Source organism: Nicotiana tabacum, chromosome 5 (assembly GCF_000715075.1).
Source record: "Nicotiana tabacum cultivar K326 chromosome 5, ASM71507v2, whole genome shotgun sequence".
Classification (NCBI taxonomy): domain Eukaryota; kingdom Viridiplantae; phylum Streptophyta; class Magnoliopsida; order Solanales; family Solanaceae; genus Nicotiana; species Nicotiana tabacum.
In genome coordinates this window covers 50,273,353-50,279,638 of record NC_134084.1, presented here as the reverse complement: position 1 = coordinate 50,279,638, position 6,286 = coordinate 50,273,353, and the positions used below count along the sequence as shown (strand labels likewise).

The window sequence follows — 6,286 nt, the reverse complement described above, 5'->3', positions numbered from 1 at the left end:
TTAGTTTATAGGGACCTCTATTTATAACTATGAAAGAGAGATAACTGTTGCAGATAACCTATTTTATTCCATTTAATTGACTTCCTGGAATTATCATACGGTCATACCAACGAAAATTGAATATGTGAACTGGTTGGGCCACGTTACTTGAAAACTTAAAAGACTTTAATTGTCCTGTTGATTTACTTGGCATGTGACATGATCGTATTTGACTAGGGATGCGTCGTCACTCAGCACTGGCATGAATTTCGGCTTCTAAATGAAGTGACATCCGAATGCGCACCAAGCTAATAAACTGGGTTCACCTTGTGAAGTCCAACTAGATGGATCAACCAATATGGAGTTGTATTCTTAATTAAATTCATGACTTAAATAATCTTGCTTTCGGCCCCGCATTTCTGTGATTTAGGATTGTCACGATATAAAAAAGATGCTTCTTGTATGCGTGTTTGACCATTTAGTTCCTAGGATGATGCTCCATAGCACCTTATTAGGCACTAGCTGTATCTAGTTGTGTCCAAGTTAGTGTAGTCCCTGAAAAATAATCCAAGTAAATACTAGTGGTATCAGGACTGAGGCTTACCCTCGAGAGGGAGGTTTTCCTCTTCGTGCTCGTGTGAAGCGTATGCGTACAGGTGTGTGCTAGGTGCAAGATATGGAAAGAAATGAAAGTAAAGAGATAAGAGGAAAGCTCTAGCATACAACAAATTAGTAGATAAACCTCAATGACCATGAAATGTATAAATGACAAAAGCATTACTCTAATCTGGTGAAAATCCTTATACATCTGCAGTCCAAGATTTCAGCTATCTTACGCAGCATGCATCAGAAACCTGTATTAAAGACAAGTTAAAACATTCTGCTTAAATTTATTACAACAAGGGTCTGGAGACTACAACTCATTTACTCAAAGTTATAATGCTTGTCCACTTCTTCAGAAACATCCCAAGTACAGCTCATTCCTTTTGGGAACTCAACCAAGTCGCCTGCGCCTATCTCAACAATCTCATCAGACCCATCAGGGTAAACCTTCACTTTTCCCTTCAGCAAGTAACATGTCTCTTTGGCAGAGTATGGAAATTTGCTAGGAGGACAGCCCCACCTATTTCACAAGAATGTCTCTAATTAGGAACCCCCCAAATAAAATATAGGGTTGGGAGTAAACAAATATGTAAAACAACAGTCAGATTAAGCACAGAAGAACTTAATTAAGATTCTGGATGAAATGATGTGCTACTAGGAGACAATTTCAGGATAGAAGGAGCAACAGAAGATAGACCACCCCTTTAAACATGGTGCATCAGAGTGAATCAGCCAGTGAAGGTTTAATAAGGATCCCCATTTTAACATGGCGCAATCTGTTTCTAAGCATTGTAAAGTACCTTCTACCTCTAGGTAAAAGTTTCACTTTCAAGGAAGGTTTGATGTAACCTTGAAATTCACCATACCGATTACTTTTGCAAGCTTCAGTCTCTTGGGAGACAAAAAAGGCAGCCCGGTGCACTAAAGTCCCGCTATCCGCAGAGTCTGGGAGACAAAAATAAAATTCTGAATTTAAATTATGGAGGTATATTTCATCTAACAGGCCCCAATTCTTATAATTTGATGCTTAATCACAATTAGAGGGCATCGTCTAAATCACATAGTATTCTGCTTAGGTACTGTAGAAAGCTGTTGTATTATCCCCTCCCCTCTTTTATTTTTCTCCCCTTTATTTACTTCTCTTCTCTGCTAATCGAGTTCAAGTTTAATCCTATCAGAGGAGGAAAAGATCTTCTATTTCGCATGCCTAACCACTATATTTATCTACAAAGATCAGGAAAGTGGAAGTACACAAGCGAAAGATGCTGCCTAGGTTTGAAACGGAAATTACCTGTCCCTGGAAAATTGAATGTCAATAAGACTTCAGGTGGATAAACAACGTGATATCCAGAATTTACATAAAACAGTTCTTACCACATCAAGAATTCCACAGAGCAGGAGCATGAGAAAATGTCAAAAGTGTGTTATGATGAGGAACAATATTTTGAAATTTCTCTTGGCCATCTAACTTCAGAGATCAAGAAGAAAAAACAAGGCAAATCTTCTCTACACGCAGGTCAGAGAGGCCAAAATATCATTTTAAGACTTGGAGCTAAAGGGAAAAGTATTCCTTTCAGTTAGGATAAAACTAAAATTGAGTAAACTATTTCACAAGATTAAAGCACGCTCACATATGTGCACTAAATCCAGTGCCACCCAAAACTGCACTTCTAACTTAAATGAATGGCATCTTCCTTGAGCTTATGCATGCTTGCCAAAGCCTGAATTTTCTTTTCTACAGACATTCTCTACTTATAATGTTTCTTTTATCGGTTTATCTACTTATAGTGTTTTCTCCCCGCAATGTTGATGATTACAGTGTCAGTCCATCCACCCTTGAGATCTTAAAAGTGGAGACATGGCAGAAACTTACAAACTTATTAAGATAATTAAGTCTAATCCCCAAAAAGGAAAAAAGGAGAAAACATAAGATGACTAAAGGGATGTCAGGGGATCTAATTGAAGGAGAAAATTAAGTCAAATGGATGCGTGCATTTCATGGAGTCATCGGCCAGGTAAAATATTTCTGAAAAAAGACGAGAAACTAAAGGTTGGATAATGGTTGGTTATTTGAATAAGATGATTGGAAGCTCCTTTGATTTTATCGGCGTGAAGGTAAGGAGAAATTTGCAGCTTTAAGGTTGTAGAAATCATGGATGGTGTGACTTCTAAGATAGCAGCAATAACCATCAAAATAGCTTTTTTCTCTCTCTAAAAATAACCACTGTGGTCATGATGAGGTGGAGCCAACATGAGAATTTGACTAACTTTCAAAGTGATTTTAATCAGAGCTTGTTTAGTTGATTTGATATCCATCAGAGCTAAATGGAAGAGCTCAGGCTTTTGCAATAGAGTGATCTATCAGCAAATGAAAAGATGTTCACAAGGATAAACCTCATGAAAGAGCACAGAAGAGTGATTTGTATTTTTTAGCAAATAGTTTTTGAATAACCGAGAAATCGCTGAGGCAGGGGCGGAGTTCGCCGAAATTCCTAGTGTAGATAGGTTTAAACTTTTTTATGTAAATATACTAATATGTTGAGCACCCTTGGTTTTTTCGTATGTTTGCTTCTTTATATTTTGAATTAAAATTCTGATTCCGTCATTGCTCTGACCCTTAGAGCCATAAAACTACAAATGGAGCCTTAATATTTGCTTCAATGTTAAGTACACTTGTTGAGGACAAAAGCTTGATATTTAAGTGAAGTAGGGTAGAGGAGCTGGCTCATCATCCAACGGGTGTCAAACCGTACACCCTCCAATTGGTACGGACAAAGGTAGCTCCGCTAACAAAAATTGGTTATCCAGTACTCACTTGCCGGACTAATTCAAAGGGGGAAGCATTCCCTAATTCGATACATTCTACCACACTCCTTGGTGGTAGCAAAAGGGGTTACTCTTATGTTAGGGTTTAAATGTTACTATAGAAATACAAAGAGAATTGAATGAAAAAAGTAACGTACGTAAGTAGCAAAATCAAAACATAAAATAAAGAAGAGAAAAAGAAGTATACTTGGGCCAAGATCTGACGCCGAGGTCAGTGAGTTTAGATTCAGGGGGGTTCTTAATGACCTTCACTCCCGCTATCTCCGCAGCCATGTTTTCTGCTGCTTCTATTCTCACTCCCCTTCTTCTGCTAGTTAATAATGGTATTTTGTTGCCGAATATGTTGGAACATCTATTGGCATTAATTATTCCCGCTCCGCAGATGCTACCGCTTACACTACTCCCCACACAAGCCATGCTTAGCATATTCAATAGATGCACCCCACCCAATTCTAATCAATTTATGTGTTCATTGCCTTCCACTTATTACTTGTATCTTATCATTTTCTACCACATATTTTTTCCTTCAAATGTGGACCAAATTTCATCGACCTAGTCTTTTTTTTTTTTTTGGTTGGGTTGTACGCACAATGTTAGAGTTTTGAAGAAAAAAATCCCCGTTTCAGTTTATGTGAATCTATTTACTTTTTATCCGTTTCAAAAAGAATGACCCCTTTCTAAATTTGGTAACAATTTAATTTAAACTTACAATTATACCCTTAATGAGAAACTTCTGTAACCACACAAATACTCTAGGTCCTTTTTGACTTGTTTAGGACCACAAATTTCAAAAGTTTTCATTTTTTTCTTAAACTCCGTGCCCAGTCAAACAAGTTTACATAAATTGGAACGGAGGGAGTAGAAATTTGACACAATTTAATCTTTGATTTAGAATAAAAGAGATAATCTCCAAAGTATCTTCAAATTCTTTTCGTGGAGAATTGATCTTGAATTTGATTATTTGTCAGAATTCATAAACACTTGAATAATTGCCATGAATTATATGTAGAGAGACTTTCACAAATCACTATGTTTTAGTGGTTATTAGCTAGTTGTAGCTACCATTTACTATATTACTTCCTATAGCTATGTTTTCAGATTTTTTAGAGTGTATTCGATGTATTTAAGCTACTGTATTCACGAATACAACTGCATTTCTAGACGTAAAACAGAGGATTACAGCTAGACAGATTTTTGTATTCGAGTGTACTTGAATGTATTCATGGCGTGAAACATGGGATTACAGCTGGACAGATTATTGTATTCGACTGTATTCACGGCGTGAAACAGGGGATTACACTGTTTTTAAACGAAAAGTGAATCAATTAACATAATAGACTCCTAATATAACTCAACAAACTCAATTATAACACACAAATTTTGTATTTTCAGTTATAAAAAAGATTCTCAACCGAAAAACACCCCAAAAACATAGCAATATTCAGAGAAATCATATAATACATCTGAATACATAAATTATATTAATTAAAAAAAACATATGAATACATTCATGGAATATAGCGAGACAGTGAATACAATGAAATACATAGAATACAACGGGATATATTGAAATATATAGAATACAACAAGATACATTAAAATACAATGAAAAAAAGACAATGAATACAATGAAATACATCGAGATACATTGAAATATATTAACAGAAAATTCAAGTTGCTCAGCCCCCAACTCCATCGTCTTTGTTCAAGAACAACCCTAAGCTTACGTATACCGAAGTGGCAACACCAAACGCGTAAGCACCAATTGTCGCCGCAACCAATTCTTTTCCGGGCTTCACCACCGCACCAACACAAACAATACCAAAAGCCCCCAATGGAACCCGCTTCGACAACTCTTTCCTAGTCCCCGAAACGATAGCGTCTGCAAATACCTCCACCGCGAAGTCCTTAAATTCAGTATTCCCAAGCACAATTTCGCTCTCTTTCTCCTCGCCGGACCGGCGAGTGGAGACGACTTTTAAGGCCTTATCTACTTGTAATCAGGTCGGAGGCAATTTGAACCAGTTGGTTATGAGAGGGACGGAGGGATAGAGAGAAGCGTGGAGGCGTTCGGAGGCGGAGAAGAGCCAGTAGGTTAAGTAGAGAGAGAGAGAGAGAGAGGGAGAATAGATATGAGGTAGGGGATAGGAGAAATTTGAGGGGATATGAGAGAGAAAAATAATACAAAGCTTATTTTATGGCTTAAGGGTAGGAGGTGACCATAAATAGATATTTGGCTATGAAAAATCAAAAGGTAGCTATGGAATATAATTTTTAAAAGGATATTTATTTAAAATAAATAAGGCATCAATCTTTGCTATAGGAGGTAATTAATCCTTATATGTAATTGTAAGAGTTTAAGTTCTATGTTAGTATGTACTGTTTGTGTAAAAAACATGTATACGTTACATTACTTTCATGTATAAATCTCTTTTTAGGACCGACCCATATTTAATACGGATAGAAAATGAGTTAACCGGCGAATAGTATGGATAACCATATTATCCATGGCTTCTTGAATATGATCATTTTTTGGAGAATTCCTAATCTCCCAAAATTAAGGAACCCCTAATTTGAGTCTTTATAAGTGTAAGAGTTTAACACATTAGTTATTTATTTTCTAAGTGTACAATATGGTTCTTATCCATATTTGACCTATATTTAAAAAGTTCATTATCCAATCCATTTTTTAGTGGATAATATGGATGGATAACTGTTTTTCTTAATCTATTTTGCCACCACCAGATTTTGACATGAACTACTTCAACAATCAACATTGATGGTACACAAACCTATTAGACATAGGTATATAGGATGGAAAACCCAGCACTAGGGGGAGTACAAGATTAGTACTGTAACTCATATCAGCCTCAACATT

General features: G+C 36.4%; 1 long non-coding RNA gene across 1 annotated transcript; it reads right to left on the bottom strand.

Moving 5' to 3' along the window:
- Positions 1 to 694: 694 nt before the first annotated feature.
- LOC107787624 (uncharacterized) lies at positions 695 to 3,964 on the bottom strand. Its single transcript, XR_012709514.1, has 2 exons — positions 3,596 to 3,964; positions 695 to 833 (listed from the first exon to the last, which is right to left on the bottom strand). It is a non-coding gene; the product is annotated as an uncharacterized LOC107787624 (long non-coding RNA).
- Positions 3,965 to 6,286: the final 2,322 nt, after the last annotated feature.